This window comes from Cynocephalus volans, chromosome 3 (assembly GCF_027409185.1).
Source record: "Cynocephalus volans isolate mCynVol1 chromosome 3, mCynVol1.pri, whole genome shotgun sequence".
Classification (NCBI taxonomy): domain Eukaryota; kingdom Metazoa; phylum Chordata; class Mammalia; order Dermoptera; family Cynocephalidae; genus Cynocephalus; species Cynocephalus volans.
Genome location: NC_084462.1, coordinates 175,547,425 through 175,567,537, shown reverse-complemented (window position 1 = coordinate 175,567,537; position 20,113 = coordinate 175,547,425). Strand labels below are relative to the sequence as shown.

General features: G+C 45.9%; 1 protein-coding gene across 2 annotated transcripts in view; it reads right to left on the bottom strand.

Annotated features, from left to right (window-relative positions):
- The window catches only part of BDKRB2 (bradykinin receptor B2), a 36,486-nt gene extending 17,749 nt beyond the window's left edge, over positions 1 to 18,737 (bottom strand). The window contains exon 1 of one of the 2 annotated variants that reach the window (XM_063091411.1): positions 18,653 to 18,737. The gene's annotated coding sequence lies outside the window, so the exon portion shown is untranslated. The remainder of the gene's footprint in view (positions 1 to 18,652) is intronic. The other variant, XM_063091412.1, reaches the window with a different exon arrangement.
- Positions 18,738 to 20,113: the final 1,376 nt, after the last annotated feature.

The following is a 20,113-nucleotide window of genomic DNA, read 5'->3' as shown; positions in this document are numbered from 1 at the left end:
TGATTCTGCCCTGTCATGCCCGCCAGCCCAAGTCAAAGCCTCACCCTTTTTGGTAAGGGGCAACAATAATCAACCACAATGTATATCGACAAAATAAAAGTTAAAAATAAATAAAAAAATAAAATTCTAAAAAAAAAAAAAAAAGCCTCACCCTAACCATGTGACCTCTGTCCTCTGCCCGGTTCTGCTGCGAGAGGTGGAGCCCCCGGGCATCAAGGGAATCAACCTTTAGAATTCCAGAGCTCCGCTTTCTGCCAATGTTATAACCTTTTCTGGAAAGAACTAGGAGGGCAGCATGTTTCTTAGAGCTGATCTGCAGAGAAATGGGCCCGGAGTCTCCCAAGACTGGAGAAACAGAGAGACAGGAAAAGCTGAGCCCTGAGCCCCGAGCACAGGTGTTTCCACCATGCCTGGACTCAGGAGCCGGGCAGACCTGGGACAAGTATTGGTTATGTTTCTGCTAGTTGGATGACCTGGGGCAGGTGACTTAGCCTCTTGGTAAAATGGGCATTACCTCCCCTGATCAGAGTGTTGTGAGCACTGGAGACAATGGGTAAAGTGCCTGCAATGTGTTTTGATTTCTTTTATTTTGTCTCCACACTTCTAAGCACATTAGAGATAAACGCCTTCAATGTAGGGACTACTCCTATCATCTCTACTTGACAGATGAGCAAACTGAGTCACAGCCAACAAGACTAGGGCTGGGGTTTGAACCCATGCAGTCTGAGCCAGAACCCCAGGTCATTTTTTTTTAACCTTTTGTTATGGAAAATTTTGAGTGTATGCATAAGTAGATAGACCAGCATTTTGAGACTCCATGTACCTTCCAGCCAGCTTCAACCACTACCAACTCACAGCTAATCTTTCTTCTATACCCAAGCCCACCCACCCCTTTTGTATGACTTGAAGCAATTTGCATGTCTATTATTTAATCTGTAAATATTTCAGTATGCATCTCTAAAAGTTAAGGATTTTTATTTCAGAAAGCATAACCACACAACCATGATCACAGCTAAAAGAAACTAACAATAACTTGTTAATAGCATCAACCATCCATCCAGGCAGTTTTCTAATTTCCAGTGACCTTATAAATTTCATGCTCCTTTTTTTCCCGTAGTTGACTTTCTGGAATCAGAATCCAGATTACTTTACACATTGGGTTGGTTGGCATGTCTCTTAAGTTTCTTTTCAGCTACAGACTTCCCTGCCATCTCACTCTGTCCTTCCTTCCAAATCCCGGTTGTCGGTTCTATAGAGTTTCCCATAGTCTAGAGTAGTGCTGTCTGCTAGAAATATAATGCGAGCCACAGAAATAATTTTAAATTTTCTAGTAATCACATTAAAAAGAGTAAAAAGACATAGGTGAAATTAATTTTAATTATATTTCGATTTAACCAAATGTAGTCACACATGATTATTTCAACATGTAATCACTTTAAAACTCATTGATGAATTATTTTATATTATTTTTTTCCTGTTAACTCATGAAAATTGGTGTATATGTTGCACTCACAGCACATCTCAACTTGGAAGCACCACACACAAGTGCGCGGGAGCCAGTGGCTACCATATTGGACGGTGCAGGTCTAGAGTGTGACTATTTATTGTGTTCCTCTCAAATCCTGTGATATTGCAATATAATAAGAAATATATATTTGGTCTTTGACCCTCGTTCCTGACACAGAGGTCCTAAATCCCTTGCAATTTCTTGGGTGATAGGAGCATCTTTTGTTCTAATGAGGCAACATTTGTTAGGCTCTTGGACAGCCTCAGGACGGGGCTGGTTTCCAGAAAGACCAAGCCATGATTAGAGCTTAAAACTTTCAGCCTCACTCCCTGTCCTCCAGGAAGGAGTTGCTGGATACTGAGTTAATAATTGATGCTCCCCATGTGAGGAAACCTCCTAAAACCTCCTGGAAGGCCGGGCTGGGAGCTTCTGGGATGCGGAGCATGTGGAGGTGTTGGGAAGGTGGCGCTCTGGAGAGAGCAGTGAGCTCCACGCCCCTGCCACATACGCTGCCCTGTGCTTCTCTTCCATTTGGCTGTTCCTCAGAGGTATCCTTTATTATAAACAGATAAATGTAAGTGAAAGTTTCCCTGATTGTGTGAGCTGCTCTAGCAAATTATTAAACCCGAGGAGGGAGTTGTGGGAACCCTTGATTTATAGCTGGTTGGTCAACAGTACAGGTCACAGCCCGGGGCTTGTGATTGGCATCTGAAGTTGGGGCAGTCTTGTGGGACTGATCCCTTAACCTGTGAGGTCTGTGCGAAGTCCAGGTAGATAGTGTCAGAATTGAATTGAATTGTAGGACACCTGGCTGGTGTCAGAAAATTGGCAGATGTGGGGGAAAAACAAACAAACAGTAGCATCTTCCTCATTTTTATAAGCAATGAGAAAGATTCAAATTCCAGCGAGGGTTTATCAAGGGTTAGGTAAAACCCCTTGGCCAAGGTCATCCCTCAATTAAGAGAATGGGGATGTGGTAGGATCAGTACTCAGGGATCTCAAGTGCAAAAGTGCTTTGTAAGCTGTCAAGTACCACAGACATGCTAGAGCCATAGAGTTTTCAAGTTGGAAGAATCTCACGATTTATAGATTTTAGGTCCCCCCCTCAAATAAGAGGTAAGGAAATTAAAGTTCTGAGAGGGAAGTGACCTGTCCAAAATCGTGCATGAGCCTCCCCACTTTACCCCTTTGCTCTTGCCATAACCCCACAATGCCATTTAGCACTTAGTGGCAATGGGCGCCGCACTTTACAGTTTACGCTACAGTGGGTTTGCACATCCGTCCTTTCCCTAATTCTCACAGTTGTCCTGCAAGGGACTTGGGCCTATTTTATAGGTGAGAGAACTGGGACTCAGTGAAGGAATTGAATTATCTAAGGTCACAAACTCATAGGTACGGACCCAGGTGACTGCATACGAAATCACCAGAGAGATGAAAAAAACCAAGAAAGTGTCAGGTTGACTGTGGTCAAGTGTGCAAGGTGGATCTGGGTGGAGGAGCCTGGAAGTTGGAGGTCAGACGAAGCTTATGAATCCCATGTCAGATTGCTGGTCCCTAGCAGACACAGGGCTGCCTTCTCAGAGCCCAGAGCTCCTCAAACATAACAGTCTGCCCCCTCCTCAGGGCTCCCAGGAGAGGTGTCCTGGCTGGCCAAGTGTCAGTCTGGGGCTGGGGCTGCCAGGAAGGCTGGAAGGTGACAGGAAGACCTGAGCTTGACCCCCAGCTCCCCACTTCTTCTCTTAGGACCTCAGCTTCCTCATCTACAAGATGGATGTAGAATAGTGAACACCTCTGGTGTTGTCACGAGGATGAAATGAGCTTGTGTTGGCAGGTGCCTAGCCCAGGGGCTGGCACAAAACCATGTCCATGGCAGCTCCATCAGTGTTGTTATTGCTACCGTTATTATCACTAGACTCAACACGTGTCTTTGAGCAGGTGGCTTTCCCTCTTTGAGCCTCAGTTTCCCCATCTGTAGGGCAGGGAGGGTGGTAATTACGTAAATTATTTTATAAGATTCTTCCTGCTGTGACAGACTGAGATGGCCAGCTTTCCTAAACCTGCTCATTCTGGTACCAGGTGGGTCTCACCATCGTCGTGACTTTCTATCGATACATATTCCAGTCATTGGCACTCGCACACGCATGCACACACAGACACACATGCTTTTCTCTTTCTTTACACACATTCTGACTGTCACGTTGTTAGTCCCTAGAACACAGCACAGGGTCTTTGCTTCTCTGAATCCTGCTCCTGGCACAGCCTAGCTGCTTATTGAGTGCTGAACTGAATTGCTCTTGGAAGTAGTGAGTTCCCTGTCATTAAATGTATTCAAGTAAAGTCTGGGCAATGTTTCTGGTATCTCTGAACGAAGATTCCTTAAATTCTGTGGATGTAAGTCCTACGATGTTATATGGCTGCCCCATCCAATACCATGGTCTCCCTCGTCCCTTGGCCTTTTGGGTCTAAGACACATTTTAAATTTATAGGATGCGAAGTTACCAGAGATACTGACTGTATGTCGGGAGATTCATGGGCCCGATTTTCTCTTCATCCTTGAAACAACACTGTAGGAGGGGTTACCCTGGGTGTGACACCAGCCAATTCAGGGTGAAAAATGAACTTCAGAGAGGGCACTAACCTCTGGAAGGCCACACAGCTATGAAGTGCAGAGTTCAGCCTCACACCACCCAGTCTGCACATATTCTACCTACCAGGCTGCCTTCTTCTTGTAGAGATGTGGGGGATGCAGTAGAGCTCTCTTATCTCTGTTACATAACTTCTTGCCATGGAGGATCCATGGTTTGTTGCTCAGTTGGTAGGAGGAGTCTTGCCACCTGTCCTAGTGATTCCAGGACTTTGCAGACCCTGCCTGGGGTATAGGCTGCATGCAGGTCCCAGGGTTTATCTTCTCTGGTGTTAACACAGGTGGAAAATTCCTACTTCCTGAGCTGGGATTGAGAATTTCTGACATGCATGAGCTTGTCTACTTTCCCTTGTATTTCACATCATTGGAGCCAGAAACCAAATCTTCCAAAATGCCGTGCCTGGCCCATGGAGTCTGACCTGCCAGGCCTGTGTCAGGCAGAGGGGCATGCCGAGACCACTCACCCTCCCACGTGCTCTGCTCCGAAGCCTGACGTGGTTCTGTGTCTCTGCTTACTGGCAGGTCCCTTAACTCTCAGGTCTCTGAGCCTCAGTTTCCTTATTGGTAAAATGAGATTGGTTGTTAGTAGGCGCTCAATCAATATCAGGGATTACTATTAATAGGAGTTTGCATCAGACGAAATGCCGGCTCCCCTGTCTCCAAGGATCCACCTTTGACTGCCTGTCCCTGATTCCTGCAGGAACCCTGGAGCCAAAACAACATAAAAATCCTCTGGTTTGCAAGTACTTAATGGGCCAGTCACAGACTGAGCCGGGCAGGCAGATGGTAGCTTCCCTGTCTTTTTCGAATAGGGTCAGACAGGAGGAGAGGCCTGAGTGGCTCCCAACCTGTCCCCAGAAAATCCAATTTCTGGATAATTCAGAGAAGCAAATTGAGAACCTAAAAAATGCCCTTTCCTCTTTGCTTAGTATTTCCGAAAGTAATCGAAAGGATGGGAAATCTTCATGCACACAGATGTTCACCATCATTTAGAAGAGGGACATAGGAAACATCCTAAATGTTTAGGACCAGGAAACTGGTTAAATACATGATCCTACACTGATGCAATGAATATGAAGCAGGCATGAAAAAAATGAGAGATTAATTCTGATACGATGTCAAGTGAAAAAAAAGCCAGGGACTAAATTGTATATACAACGTGGTTCAAAAATCTGGAAGGCAGTATACCAAATTATGACTGGTGGTGGTTGTCTGTGAACATGAGATCATGGGTTGATTTTAGGTTTTGTTTATTCTCTGTAGTAGTTTCCAAGTTTTCTTTCTTTCTTTCTTTTTCTTTTTCTTTTTTTTCTTTTTTTTTTTTTTTTTTTGGCTCTTGGTGGGTATACGGATCTGAATCTTTGACTTTGGTGCTATAACACTGTGTTCTAAGCAACTGAGCTAACGACCAGCCCAGTTTCCAAGTTTTTTATGAAGCAAATATATGCTTACTTTTGTAATAAAAACATTTAAAACTATTTAAACAAGCCAAATGTTTTCTGCTTTTTAAAAAATAAAAACAAAATGAATTATGGGTTAGTTTACATAAGAAAGATAATCAGCCAATTTACACTCAAAGGAAAGGCCTTGCTTACATAAAAACTGGTAAATAAATGCACAATCATGTTTCCATTTAGAATGAAATGTTTAAAGTATGTATGAACTGTTTCTTCAATGATTTCCTGTTGTACCCAGCCACCCGTCCTGAGCAGGTGGAGTCGGTGGGCATCTAACAACCTGAGAAAGAGTAACCAGCTGGGCAGCCCATGGAGGGAAGCTCTGGAGGATGAGATTTCTACAGGGCTGCTTGATCCACTTGTTATCACAGAATTCAGCCTGATTTCATAATCTGGCATCCCAATGAAACACAGAAAAAGGACGGAAGTAAATCCTTCTCCAGCCTCTGTTCTTTATTGTGATTCATATCTCCGTCAGCTGGATTGTGTCTTTAAGCAATTTTTCCATGACGGTCGCAGGCATGGCATTTCTTGTGAGCCATTTCACGTCTGAGTGTGTCTTTCTGCCGCCATCGCTCAGGGAGGACCATCGGCACCAGAGCCTGCCTCTCTCCTAAGTCTGCAGATGGTACTCTGTTGGGTTCTGATGTGTTTGCTGCTGCAGAAAAGCCTGAAGCCAGCCTGAATTTCCTTGCTTTGTATGTCCCTGCACCCCCACAACTTCCAGTCAATCTGGATGCTTACAGCATTTTCTTTTTCTCTTTGCAATTTGAAAATACTGCCAGGATACATTTAGGGGCATTTGCTTACCTCATCCTTTTTTCACAACCTGTGAGGGAGGCAAGGTTCTATTTCACAGGTGAGGACTAGGGGTCTGGAACTCAAATCACCTTCCGGGGCTTGGGGCCTGCCCCTGTATCCTCTTTGGCCACTCTGACTCTGGCATGTGAGGCAAACCTGCTGTGTTAAGAAAGAGCCTGGACAATGGAGTCACTCTGGGTGGCATTCAAACCCCAGCTCTGCCATTTACTAATGGTGTCACTTTGAGTGAGTGGCCCCCTCTCTGAGCCTGGTCCCCCCGCTTGTGGGATAACAAGCATTTTCTCCAGTGGATCCAGTGTGATCATCCCTGGCTCTTGGGACCTTCTTAGCCATCAGTTCCTTTTCCTGTCTTAGGAATGACCATTGACTCCTCTTTCCCTCCCATCCATGGAGTGTTCTGTGCAGTGACTTCCCCAGCTGTCCCACCTCCACCCCCTCAGCCACAGACACCACAGTCCAAACAGGGTCTTGGAAAAAATTCCCCAGGCCACTGGCAAGGAAAGTCCCCATGCCTGGTAGTTATCCTCCCAGTAAACACTCAAGTCCCCTGCTGGGAAGAAGGTGAGGGCAGGGAGTGAGGCGACATGAGAGGTGCCCCAGTCATAGGGTGGTCAGCACAGCTGGGCTTCTGGATCAGTCCCTTCTGTTGGGAAGTGCCCAGGCTGGGGGCTTAGGCACCAGCCTCCCCATCTGCTCCATCACCCACCCCAGCAGCAGGCTGGTCTTCTGGCTTGAGTCTCAGGAGTTCCTGCCTCTGCCTATCCAGGGAGGCAGGGCACGGTGGGGGAACTAGCCAGGCCAGCCTCTAACTAGCTGTTTCACCCTAGAGACTACTGTCCCACCTGCCAAGTGGGGACACAACTCAGACTTGGAAGGTATATCAGGAGGGATGCTTGGGATAATTCTGGGTGGCAAGGGTGCCCTGGGGCCAGAGTGGGGCTTAGGTATACTTCCACTGACATTGGGAAGTCTCCCTGACTTTTCCATCCTGCTGCATGCCCCTTCCCCCATTTAGCCATAGCTTCTGCTTTACCTGGGTCTAGGACCTTGAACTTGAAACCTGCCCACGAAGGGAAAGAACTTGAAAGAAACCTGGCCATAACAACAAATCAGATATTATAGATTTGTCACAAGCTGGTTGTGGGGACATGCAGGCAGCAGAGAGGCTGTGTGTGTGTGTGTGTGTGTGTGTGTGTGTGTGTGTGTGTGTGTGTGTGAGAGAGAGAGAGAGAGAGAGAGAGAGAATTGGGGTGGTGGCAGACAGAGGCCCAGGAGGGACAAGAGTGGAGATCCTGCCATCTGGCTTTTGATTACGGAAGCTTAGGAAAAACCATCAATGTGACTGTCCCAGGGTCTCTGAGGATAAGACCTGGGGTGCAAAGTGCTACGTTAGAGCCACTTGGGCCCTTTCCTGTCTTTCCTGCCAGGTTCTGAGCTCCTCGTGGGCAGGAGTGTCTGAGCTGGGGGAGCCCAGAGCAGTCTCTCCATAAATGGTTCAGGGAGGAAGGAATAAACCAGCTTCCTGAGTCCCGGGCATTGTGTGGGCATGTTCATACACAGTCCTGTTGTATCAGCACAATAATGGTCTTTATCCCCTGAAACAGGTGAGACTCAGAGAGGTGAGTGACCTGCCCTGGGTTACTCAGCAAATAATTGGCCAAGCCTAAAACAGGGCTGTTGGACAAGACCCCTTGGTCCCAACTTCTAAATATTGACTATTTCTTTCCAAAACATTCTGGTGGGTAAATAATTCACACATCTGTGAGCCTGTCTGGCTTATGGGCTCAGATTCAGACCTAGGTATAAAGGGTTGAAGCAGAGGTTTTAATTCCAAATTTTTGCCAAATTGTTTATGTCTCTTTTATTCTACGCAGCCTTTCTAAACAGTTATTAAGCTTCTTAATAACAGATGGTGGAATCCCAGGCATGGGCCACAGAATGGGGGAGCAAAACCCCCTTGAAGATCTGGGGGCCGGGATGCAAAGGAGATCTTTCTGGGGGCTGATGGAAACCCCCTGCTCCCACTAGGCAGCTCTCCCCTCCTGCAGCATGACCTCAATTAAGGCTGAGAAGCCGTGCCCAGCTTTGGCTGCGGGCTGCTCTTGACCACCCAACTGAGCAGCCACTCACTGATCTCTGTCCATCAACTTATTTTAATGCTCTGCATTTTTTTTTTCAAAATGGAAAATGCATTTTTTCAAAATGAAAAAAAGCCCCTCTTTTATTAATGAGTATACATATAAATGAAATTAGCAGCCACTAAGACCCCCTCACACTTTCCATACACTCGTAAAATTATTCCATCTTTATATCCATCACTGAATGATTGTTTCTGCTACTTCTTACAGATGTGCAACTTCTAAAAAATTTAAATATACAGTCTTAATTATACCAGTGTCCTAATGTCCCAAGACAGATTGCACTTAGCGGAATCTCAGCCGTGCCTCCAAAAATCGAAAACAAACAAAAAAATTCAATATGATCTAGAAGATAGACATATTTACATTAAAAAATTCATACCGATTAAATTCCTCCCCTCCTTCCCTTCTTACCCATTTTCCCTCTAAATAATTGACAATTTTTCCTAAAGTATAAGATGATAGCCAAATTACCAACACCAACTTTTTCAGAAAAGAAACTTTTTTTTTTTAAAAAGAGATACCCTACAACAAGAGACTTATGAATATAACAACGCTGAAATTATTACTGAGCACTAATGCTAGATCTGCTATTACTGCAAAACCTAATGGGAAAAAAATCCACTTGCATTTCTGACTTCTGTAGTGGTTTTCACTTTTCAAAGACTTCTCACAAGTAACATTTCATTGGGATTACCCCTATATACCAAAGAAGGTATAGAAATGATTATATCTAACAGATGAAAAAAGATTTAGGCATAAAGAACAATTTGCTCCAATGTCATGCAGTGTAACTGCTAAGAGTTAGAATTAGAACATGGGGGCCGATGCCCATTTACAATAGCCACCAAAAAAATAAAATACTTAGGAATTGAGTTAACCAAGGAGGTGAAAAATCTCTATAATGAGAACTACAAACCACTGCTGAGAGAAATTAGAGAGGATACGAGAAGATGGAAAGATATCCCATGCTCTTGGATTGGAAGAATCAACATAGTGAAAATGTCCATACTACCCAAAGTGATATACAAATTCAATGCAATCCCCATCAAAATTCCAAAGACATTTTTCTCAGAAATGGAAAAAACTATTCAGACATTTATATGGAACAATAAAAGACCACGCATAGCCAAAGCAATGCTGAGCAAAAAAAATAAAGCTGGAGGCATAACACTACCTGACTTTAAGCTATACTACAAAGCTATAATAACCAAAACAGTATGGTACTGGCCTAAAAACAGACACACTGACCAATGGAATAGAATAGAGAATCCAGAAATCAACCCACACACTTACTGCCATCTGATCTTTGACAAAGGCACCAAGCCTATTCACTGGCGAAGGGACTGCCTCTTCAGCAAATGGTGCTGGGATAACTGGATATCCATATGCAGGAGAATGAAACTAGATCCATACCTCTCACCGTATACTAAAATCAACTCAAAATGGATTAAGGATTTCAATATACACCCTGAAACAATAAAACTTCTTAAAGAAAACATAGGAGAAACACTTCAGGAAATAGGACTGGGCACAGACTTCATGAATACGACCCCAAAAGCACGGGCAACCAAAGGAAAAATAAACAAATGGGATTATATCAAACTAAAAAGCTTCTGCACAGCAAAAGAAACAATTAAAAGAGTTAAAAGACAACCAACAGAGTGGGAGAAAATATTTGCAAAATATACATCTGACAAAGGATTAATATCCAGAATATACAAGGAACTCAAACAACTTTACAAGAAGAAAACAAGCAACCCAATTAAAAAATGGGCAAAAGAGCTAAGTAGGCATTTCTCTAAGGAAGATATACAAATGGCCAACAGACATATGAAAAAATGCTCAGCATCACTCAGCATCCGGGAAATGCAAATCAAAACCACATTGAGATACCATCTAACCCCAGTTAGGATGGTTAAAATCCAAAAGACTCTGAACGATAAATGCTGGTGAGGTTGCAGAGAAAAAGGAACTCTCATACATTGTTGGTGGGACTGCAAAATGGTGCAGCCTCTATGGAAAATGGTATGGAGGTTCCTCAAACAATTGCAGATAGATTTACCATACGACCCAGCTATCCCACTGTTGGGACTATACCCAGAGGAATGGAAATCATCAAGTTGAAGGTATACCTGTTCCCCAATGTTTATCGCAGCACTCTTTACAATAGCCAAGAGTTGGAACCAGCCCAAATGCCCATCATCAGATGAGTGGATACGGAAAATGTGGTACATCTACACAATGGAATACTACTCAGCTATAAAAACGAATGAAATACTGCCATTTGCAACAACATGGATGGACCTTGAGAGAATTATATTAAGTGAAACAAGTCAGGCACAGAAAGAGAAATACCACATGTTCTCACTTATTGGTGGGAGCTAAAAATTAATATATAAATTCACACACACACACACACAAAAAAAAAACCGGGGGGGGGGGGGAAGAAGATATAACAACCACAATTATTTGAAGTTGATACGACAAGCAAACAGAAAGGACATTGTTGGGGGGGAGGGGGGAAGGAGAAGGGAGGGAGGTTTTGGTGATGGGGAGCAATAATCAGCCACAATGTATATCGACAAAATAAAATTAAAAAAAAAAAATAATAAAATAAAATAAAAAAAAAAAAAAAAAAAAAAAAAAGAACTTGGGGGCCAAGCCCATGGTGCACTCGGGAGAGTGCGGCGCTGGGAGCACGGTGACGCTCCCGCCGCGGGTTCGGATCCTATATAGGACTGGCTGGTGCACTCACTGGCTGAGTACCGGTCATGAAAAAGACAAAAAAAAAAAAAAAAAAGAATTAGAACTTGGGTCCTATTCTTAATCCTGTAGGCTACCAGTTTTTCCCTAAGCCCCCATCTATTCTGCTTCACAGAATGCTACTATTCACTGAGCTCAGGTGTTCAAACAAGTTTTGGAAATGCTGGATTAGACAAAGTTAACCGGATTCCCAGAGACTTTAATGTGCATCATAAATCTGCAGGAAGAAAGTATATGGAGAATAGAGCAGACATCATAATCTCAAAGCCTGACAGACACCAGGCAGGTAGTAAAAGTGAACAGATGGGGAGGGCAAGGAGCAGGAGGGTGTGGCCCAGCTAGTGGGGTGCTGACCACACACATGGGATTGCAGCCCAATCGTGTTGAGCTTTTCCAGAGAAACTACAGATCTGGGCTTTAATTTCAAATCTGTGGGTTTATGAATGTTGCCTCAAATTTAAGAAAAAGAAAACACTGTGGTTGGAACAAAATACGTTTTTAGACCAGATTAGGCTGACCCCAGTTGGGAAACCCAGTATACCATGTATCATTTGGGTCCCCACGGGACCTTCATTCAGAGAACCTGTTAATTTCCTAGAACTCTGCAGAACAGTGTTGAGAATGCTGCCTTTGAAAGTAAGCATCCTGCCCTCTTAGACCACTGCAGTGTGAGTAGCTCTGAACTCTAAGCATGAATTATTTCAGCGTTTACTCAAATCAAAATTGAAAAGAATAGTCAGCTTTGTTAACTGCTCATGTAGAAATGTTTCTCTCCTGACAATGCTAACCTTCACAAGTAAACACTGCTAACCAATCATACCAATGACCGAAGACATCCTTACAATAAAGCCTTTGTTTAGCTCTCTTGGCAAAACCAAAAATTTAATTGAATTGTGAAAAACAGCAATGGAATCGATAAGATATGAAGAAGACACTTCACCCTTCCAAAACAATTTTAAATATAAAATTTATCCTGTCCTCTCCTCATAGAGCCAGCTCTTGGTTTTTCTTTAGATGGCTTACTGATACTTTTTTTTTCTTTTTAATTAGTCATTTTATTTTTATTATTATTATTTTCTTTCTTCTACCTTTTTTGGGTCATTATTCATTATCTAGTTTCTTGAATTGGATATTTAATTCATTTGTTTGTAATCTTCATAGTTTAATAATTTAAAATTTTAAAGGTATGAATTCTCCTATGAATGCAGCTTTGGCTATATCTCATGAGTTTGATAAATCATGATCTCATAGTCAATCATTTCTCAAATGTCCATAATTTCTATTTTGATGATCTCTTTGATGGAAGAGTTTTGAGGAAAAGTGTTTCCTAAAATTTTTAAGTGGTTTGTGAGTTTGATTTCTATATTTGATGTTGATTTCCACAGTATGGTCAGTAATGCAGCCTATAAGAGTTCTTTATCTAGGACTATATTGAGATTTTCTTTAGGGCCTAAAACATAATCAATTTTCTGTAAATACACCTTGGAATATTTATATTAGTCATAGGATATAGTATAATATGTCCTGTTTCTACTCTTTAATGGTTATCTCTAAATTTTTGATAAACATATTAGAACCTGTATTCACTTATTAGTATCAAGAGTAGGTAAATAACTATTCTTTCAGATTAGACAAAACCTTTCGCACAACTCTCCTTCTCTCCCCCCCTTTTCCTTTCCACTTTCAAGTTTAGTTGAAATAACAAAATTTTGGTTACAGATTTTTACCATATTGTTTATGTCTTTTCTAAGCAGCTTTTCTAAACAGTTACTAAGCTTCATAACCATGTTGCAGCCAACTCATTAGCCTTAGACTTGGACTGGTTTCCTTGATTACAGTAATTTTTTCTATAATACATCTTTTCCCCTTTCTTGGATTATTTAATGTGATTAATTTCTCGTTGGTCTGGAATGCTTAATTAAGTAATTCTTTTCTCTTTCAGAGAAAAATTCCTCCCCAGGATCTGAGTCTGGGCAACCAGAGACTGTTTTTGAGTCCCCTGCAGCCCCAGGGCCCAGCACCTTGTACATGCTCAGTGAATGATCTTCCTCAAATAGTCACAGAATGACGCCAGTGAGCCCAGCACCTGCTTGTCCTGCTGCCCTGGGTCCCACCCTCTCCCTCGTTGCTGCTTTGCTGTGCTGGCTCCCAGGTGCGGGTACAGGTGTGTGAGTTGCTCCCTCCTTTCATTTTCAGGCCCTCTTCTCACACCCAGAGAGGTTCAGGATGGACCCAGGCTGCAGGAAACAGCAACGCTGGAGGATTTTGTCTCCTTATTTCCATTCTAGTTTATTTTGTGTGTTTTTTTTATATTTAATTTTTTTCAAGGGAGTATGCATGCTCATGATAAAATTTCAAAAAGTACAGGGCTGTCCAGTTTGCTCAGTTGGTTAGAGTGCAGTGTCATAACACCAAGGTCATGATTCAGATCCCCATACTGGCCAGCTGCACCCCCCCCCAATAGTAATATATGTATATATATATATTTTACAGAGTACAGAAGAGTGTGTAGTGACGAATCAGCCTCCCTATTGGCCCAGTCCCCCTCCCTGACACAGCCTCACTCAGCTCAGTGGAGCCTTGTGCCTCCTCGCAGGTGTGTTGGGGTATTTAGGAGCAGGTGTGCACATGTGTGCATGCACGGGTAAGGAAGTGTCTCCAAAGTGCCATCATTTCCCTCCCCTCTTTGCACTCAGCAATCTAGTAGCTGTCCCATAATGTTTCCAAGCAGTTGCCATAGACTGTTCCCAGTTCTTTTTACGTGGTTTCCAATTCTCTTATTACTTAAGGATAAAGGAACTAAGGCTCCAAGAGGCTGAGTCACTTGCCCTGTGGGGTAGAAGTGGGTGGGATTCAATCCCTGCGTTGGTTTCAGAAGAAAGAGGAAACAGAGAAGGAGCAGGAGGAGGGGAGGAGGCACTGTCACCTGAAGTCTGTCACTCTAACATGCCCATGCCCTCGTTCGTTTGACAAGTGCCCCTGTTTTCTGTTGTTTTGGCTGCCACAAATCTGCACAGTCGCTCTTGTCTGCAGACTTTTGCCCATCTGTACATGTGTGCTCCTCCTTTCCCACTTCCCCTGCCATGTTCTTGTGTTTTAGACATTCATCTTCAGTCAGAGGAGACTCCAGATGTCCCTTCTCCCACCTCTCATTTTACTAACAGGCAAAGTGGGGTCCAGAGAGGGGGTGACTTGTCCCAGGTGCAGCCGAGCGGTGACACCCTCCCACATGTAGGCTTTGGGGAGGCAGGACTGCTGTGCATGTGCAAGTGCAACCTCTGAGGCTTTGGAAGGACCCCAGAGAGCCTCCCTCCATGGTCAAGGAGTGCCCCCTGCAGGCATATTCTTAGTGCACAGCAGGTACCAGGCATAGGCCTAGTGTGGAGGACCAGGGCTCAAAGGGCTTCCAGTTTGGTGGGGGAGACAGAGCACAGCTTGATGCTCTTCAGAATGTTTAGGCCCAAATCCTCCTCCGAGGGGAGCCTGGCTGTGAACTGAGTGGAGGCTCTGAGTTCTCAGGGAGAGGGTTTCTCTTTCCTGAGAGGGTGAAGGGGACACTGTAGAGCCCAAGGTGACTGGCACATGAGCACAAGGTGCCAGAGAGCAAGGAGCAGGGTTTGGGGTCCCAGATCTCTTGGCTGTGGGGACTAGAAGACGGGTCTAGGGAGGAAGGCAGTTTCTTTCATAGTGTGGTTCGAGGCCCACTGGCTTCTAAACCCCTGGAGGCATTGGCAAGTCCTTGGGTACCCAGGCCCTAAATCAGAGTCCCCGGCAGAGGGCCACAGCCCCTGCATGGGTGACCAGCCTCGAGGTGATTCTGATGCACAAGGTTCGGTCCTTCCCTGTCAGGCCACACCCCTCCCTGGAGTGTTTCCACTTAGGAAACCCCGCAGTGAGAGGAGGAGAGATGGCCTTATGGGAACGAATCAGCACAGTAGCCATGACGGGCAGTGCCGGTGCTGGCGCTCTAGTTGACAACACCCCACGAGACGCCTGGCACAGGCGCTGCTGATGTTCAGATGTTGCTGAGCCCCATGCCACTGCCCTCCACTGGTGGCAGAGGTCAGAGAGACCAAGGTGCTGGCGGTGGCTGGGGCAGGGGACAGTCCTGACAAATGCAACCCCTCTGTCAGTCCCTTGTTCCTGCCTCTGTAGACCATCCCTCTGTTGACGGGTCACCTGCAGTGTGCCTGGCACCCACACACCTGTACTGCACCAACAGCATCTGAGTAAGCCTCACAATGGTCCTCAGACATAGGGACGATTATTCCCATTATACAGCTGAGAAAACTGAGGCTCAGAGAGCTTCCCCAGTCAGTAAGTTACATGGTCAGGGTTTGAACCCAAAGCCACGTTTGTTTCACACAGCTTTTCACTGTGATGATTTTTTCAGGAGGAGGGTTCACATTTTTCTAACCTCCAGCATCCTACAGATCCCACTTTGATGACAGAGTCTAAGAAATACCTGATTCCTAGGGTTTGTTCTGCAAAGCAACCCCGTGGTGTGTTTTAGGGGAGCAGACCCCCAGAAAAACCAAACCTATGGAGTGGGAGGAGGAACTGAGACTTAACAATCTTCATGGAGGGCAGATTAAGGAGCTGCAGACATTTAGCTCAGAGAGGATGCATAGGACTAGATCGTACCGACTCCCCAGAATATAAAATGGAACCGCTGCTCAGGGGGAGACGGGTTTTACTTCAAAGGAAGAACTTTTTAGCAGTAGAACTCTCCTGAGATGGAGCAGGCTGCCTTGTAAAGTAATGAGCTCCCCATCCCTGGAAGAATGTACATTAAGATGGACGTTCATGGTTCAGGGGATCCCCAGACCGAATGGATGTTGCAAGTGATACATTGAGTGTCTCAAGTCTTAGTAGGATCTGATGGTTTGATTCATGACCCAAAGGTACTCTAAGTGCCTTCCAAATCCAAAAAACAACTTGCACACCTGCTCTGTGGCTGGTTATTTTCTTTTCTTTTTTTTTTTTTAAAGAGCAGTTTTAGGTTCACAGCAAAATTGAGTGGAAAGTACCAATAGTTTCCATATATCTCCTACCCCCACCCAGCACGCACAGCCTCCCCCATTATCAACATCCCCCACCCGAGTGGTGCATCTGTTGTAATCGTGGAAGCTACGTCGGCACATCGCAATCACCCCGAATCCATAGCTTACATCAGGGTCACTCCTGGTGTTGTCCAAGATCCTATGGGTTTGGACAAATGTAGAATGATCTGTATCTGCCATTCTAGTGTCATACGACATAGCTTCACTGCCATAAAAATACTCTGTGCTTTACCGAGTCATCCCTCTCTCCACCCAACCCCTGGCAACCAAGGATCTTTTTATCATCTCCACAGTTTGGCCTTTTCCAGGATGTCATTTATAGTTGGAATCTTACTGTATGTTGCTTTTTCGGACTGGTTTCTTTCACATAGCAGTGTGCTCTGTGTGCTCTTAGTGCCTGCTGTGGGACCAATATTCATTCATTCATTCATTTAACCATTAAAACATTCAGCAAATACTGACCAGTGCCTGTTTTACGCTGGGCACAGTTCTCGGTGCAAAGGAGACAGCTGGGAACAAATAAACAAGGTCCCCATTTCCATTCTGAAGACCAGAGCCCCCTGACAAGTCTGCAGGGCTCTCCCTCACTCCCTGACAGGGGAGTGCACAGAGGAGAGAAGTAACCCTAATGTGACCCTCAGGTGCCCCAGGAACTTTCTCCAGCCAGTCACGGTGTTGGCAGTGCTGCTTTCCCTGTTGGGTCCCACTGGCCAGCATCTTCTGAATTTGGTCTAATCCACAGTCCTTAGACTCACCGTGCAGGCTCAGTCAGTCATCTGAACCCCACTCTGTTTAAAGGTGAGAGAGCCTGAGTCCTAAAGAGGTTGAAGCACTCCCTGGACACTGAGCAAATGGCCTTGCTGAGGCGATGTCCCCCCTCTGAGACCCAGTTTCTTCATCTGTACAGTGAGGGGCTTGGAGCACACCATGCAGGGGTTTGATACGTTCAGGGCAGAGCCAGGATGAGACCCTGAGGTCCTGCCAGGGGAGCTGGCACATGTGTCTTCTCATTTTCAATGTTTTCTGAAAACCTCTTCTGGGTGTTCCCTACTCCTGCCCCAGGCCAGGGGAAAACAGTCAAACTCTTCCCCGAGCTTGTGGGGCTCTTGATTGTGGAATGTTCCTGTCACCCCCACTGCTGCCAGGGCCAGAACAACTCAGTGAGGTTTTTCTCCAGAGGAGCGGGGGCTGGGGGCAGTGCCCGCTGGGGTGGCTCACCCTGCCCCCAGCCACCCAAGCCTTCCCTCACTCAGAGAAGGAAGAAGAGGTGGGGTTGGCCTGGGAGCCCCTCACTGCCTCTCACCTGGGCCAGAGCTCCCACTTCCTGTGGGCTGGTGGAGCCCCAGGCAGCCTGTGACTCAGTGAGGCACATTCTAACCTGCCCCAGACAGTGGTGCCACAGCCCACCCCACCCAGGCTCATGCAACTACACACTCTCAGCAATTCCAATAACAGCTACTATTTATTGAGCACCTACTGCCCTTCACAGGCATGAGCCCATTTTTATCTTTGCATAAAGAAGAACTGCGAGGTCTTTATGGCTCCAGAAGTCACCCACATTGTGACAGCAGAGCTGGGACTCCGATGCAGACAAGATGCTAAGCCGCGCTCTGAACAACTGCACATCCCACCCCTCTGCCCCAGACCACCAGGACCGTGACAGGAGGGATGCAAAGCCTGTCTGAGATGAAGTCATTGCCACCAACCACCTCCATGCACATCAGCCAGCATTTACAAAACCCTCTCCCATCCACTTCTGATTTAACCCCTGCCATCCCCAGGGAGCAGGCTGGCAGAGTGGTTTGCAGGTAGAGAAACTGAGGCTCAGAGAGGTTAAGTAGCTTGCCCAGGGTCACACAGAGCCTACAAGCGGCACAGCTATGAGTGAGAAGCCAGATTCTGGAGTCTGAACGCCACACCCATCCCTGCTGCACCACGCTCACTCCTGGCTGCTTCTGTCCCAGGTGTCCACCCAGAATCTGTAACAATTAACTCACTAAATCACTCACACCCACACTTCAGGGAGAAGACAAACTTAGGACAAACCAGATGATTCCTTCTGCTGGGGACCGTTCTCCCCAGATCACTTGTCAGACCTAAGGAAGGAAGAGAACTTTTCCCAAACTCCCCAGGACCGAGAGAAACTTCTTCCCGAACTTGGGAGTCGACCCAGCTGCCTGCCTGCCCTCTGTGCAGGGGACCCTGCCCTACTGGCAGAGGTGAGGTGGTTGGACCAGACCCTGCCCAGCACCCACCTTGTCTGGAGCAAGCCGCGTGGGTACTCCGGTGGCTCCCTCGGTGCAGCGGGGCTGCCTGACGTCCTCACCCTTTGCCACCCCTGCAAGGAGTCGAGCGGAGCAGGAGCTGGAGTGGCCGGGAACAGCTCATCTTTCAAGGGCTGGGCTGTGATGTCACCGCCCTCCTGCGCACGTCCTCCCTCCACCTCCAGCCTAGCCATGCGCTGCAGAGTCAGGCAGGCGGCAGAGGCCAGGCGGGGGGCACTGCAGCTGGGCTCCGCCTGCCCACTGGGCCACCCCGGAAGATTTCCCCTTTGCCCAAGGAAGGTTCTATCATGTAGACTGGCTGCCCATTAAAGGCTCGAGTGGCAAAAGTGTCCCGGCTGGCCGCAGTGTCCTGCGAAGCATCACGTGAATGAATTTTTCTAACATAATACTTATTGCTTATCATTATTTATTTTCCTGGTTGTTCTGCATCTGAGTTTTAGGTGTAAACAGTGGGTGTTTACATAGACAGTGTAAACAGAGGGCAGGGCAGGGAGAGATCTGCTTTTTTTCTTCTTTTTTAAAATGTTTTGCATGCCTGCCAAAGGTGGCAGTGGCAGAAAGTCGGAAACATCTGCAGAGAATGAATACCTTTCCCTGCCCTGTTTTCTGGTGGCAGATTAAGTGCTTGTGCTCCACCGAGACACGCAGCCATTTCTTTGGAGATGTCTAGAAGCGGTTTCCTCCCCCATCAACACTGATGGCTTTCTAGGTTCAGCCCTGGAGACTTACTAACAATCTACAGCTCTTTACATGGACAGAAGCTGAGACAGTCGAAGCTGGAAAGTGCAGGAACCTTCGAACGTTTTTTTTTTTTTTAAGTCTTAAAATCCTTCCTTCAAAAGAGATCGGATAAGAGCATGCCTGGTGGAGCTGGGGAATAGATAGTAGGGTCAGAGCCCCACCTCCTGTCTCACCTTCCCCTCTAGCTTCTCTGAATCTAGTCCAATCCCATCATCATAGAGAGGGGGAAACCTAGCCCCTTTCTGGGGTTTATGGGTGTCCTGGGATCCAGCTCAGCTTGGCTGTGAACCAGTTGTAGAAACTTGAGTACAGTCCCTCCCTGGGCTAGTTGTGACAGGTGACTCTTCTGCACACTGACCTGTTCAACCACATTGAGGCTCTTTGACCTGGGGCTTCTGGATTTCCCAGGTGGGGATAGAAGTCCGTGGACAGGCTTCCCAGAGCCCGCGAGCCCTCTGAAATGGTATGCAGGACTGTGTGTATGTGTATGTGCTTTTTCCAGGGGAGAGGCTCTACAGCCTTCATCAAATATTAAAGGCGTCTACAATCCAAAACATGTGGAGACCCACAAGAACAGAGACTTTCAAGGTCTCCTCCAGCTCAGACATTGTAGGGTTCTGCATTTATGAGATGAAAATCCTCAAAGATCTGAATCCAGTGTTGATGCTCCTGTAAATACCATTGACTGAG